Genomic DNA, 1,710 nt, shown 5'->3' with positions numbered 1-1,710 from the left:
AAATAGCGATCTGTAGCTGCTAGGGTTTTTGTTTGAGTTCAAGTGATCGTGTTACAGTAGCGTAATAGTTGAAGTAGCAGGTACGGCTCTTGGGGCAGCTGTAACAGGAGGATCGATTAAAAAAAATTTGAAACAAGAAAGAAGAGACAACAACAATAGCAGCCTTTGATTGTGGCTGAGGATAATGATGTGGATGAGTTTGGGTATTAGTATTGGTTGTGGTGGCGGCGGTTATTTATGGCTGCAACTAACATTAATATAGCAGCAGTTTTAAAGGGTTAGTATTGTTGTGAATTAAATGAAAATAGCAAAATAGTAAGTAGCAGCTACAACGAATTGCAGAATTAACTCGATAGGTTTGTGGTGGTGTAACAGATGGTCTAGCTTGTCGAAAGGAAGAAAAAAAAAATATACGCAAGGTAGTGGTTGTTTGAGTGGGTTTGATTACTGGTTTGAGGATGGTGGTGTGATTCACGGTTTGCCACAGAAAACTAACAAGAAAAAAAATAATTAGAAAGGTGATCAATAGTGATGAATATGGGATTGGTGATTGTAGGGTTGTGTGGTGGTGAAAGGTTTCATCAATAAGGTGATGGTGATTTCCAGTGGTGTCGTGAAGATAATCAAATGAAGATGGTGGGTTGAGTTTCGATTATGAATCCTAAATATCACTCTGCAATTGCTTGAGTGTAAGTAATATATGTATATGTATCTAAATATCTCTCCTTTATTTTTACAATTGCAATATCAGATATATATATGTATATGTATATATATATATATATATATATATATATATATATATATATATATATATATATATATATATATATTTGTGCATTTGAATGATTGTAATAGAAATCAAATGTACGATCGATTGTTTTATATTCAAGAAGGTGTCGACATGATATTCCAGCAGAAGAAGTCAGGAAAGAAAAAACAAAACAGATAGTGACTCTAAACAGAATCGTACGCTTTACTGATTTTGATAGCTAACAAATTTTGTATCTGTCTGTTTGATCTTTCTTCTCCTCTATTTGGATTGCAGTAATATGATGTGATCAAATTTGTTTGCATTGCGAAGGGATTTGGACGTGTAACAAGAATCAGACAGGAAGTACATGATTAATTTGATCAGAGAAAATAATATAAAGCTTGATCACGATGGTTAACAGATTGGAATCAATTGCAGTTGTTTTGTAGTGAATGTAGTGATCAACAGTTTCAATCAGTTTCAATCAGGAGCAGAGAAAACGAATCAAAGAAAAAAAGAAAGACAAAACTGAGAAATCGTTGGCTAATTGAATTGTGTCTTGTAACTGGGATTAAATTCAATATGAAATCAGATTAGAAACATAAAACAAAATCCTTTACAGAGAGATAGTGATAGGAACTGAATACTTGATACGTATCTGTATTTATTTTCTGTATGTATATATTTGTATTTATTAATTAATAAATATTTATAATTATAGTAATAATAGTAATACTCTTAATATTATAAATAATAACAAAATTTATAATAATAATAGTAATAATAATAATATCATTATTAATGATATTGATAATAATAGTTATAAAATTTATAACAATTATAATTATAATAATAATACTAATATTTTTAATGATAATAATAATATTAGTAATTATAAAACTTTATATATATCAAATTTATATTTATAGATTATATATTTAAAATAATATTAAAAC

The sequence above is a fragment of the Rutidosis leptorrhynchoides genome, chromosome 7 (assembly GCF_046630445.1).
Source record: "Rutidosis leptorrhynchoides isolate AG116_Rl617_1_P2 chromosome 7, CSIRO_AGI_Rlap_v1, whole genome shotgun sequence".
Lineage (NCBI taxonomy): Eukaryota > Viridiplantae > Streptophyta > Magnoliopsida > Asterales > Asteraceae > Rutidosis > Rutidosis leptorrhynchoides.
Note: the sequence above shows the minus strand (reverse complement) of the source record.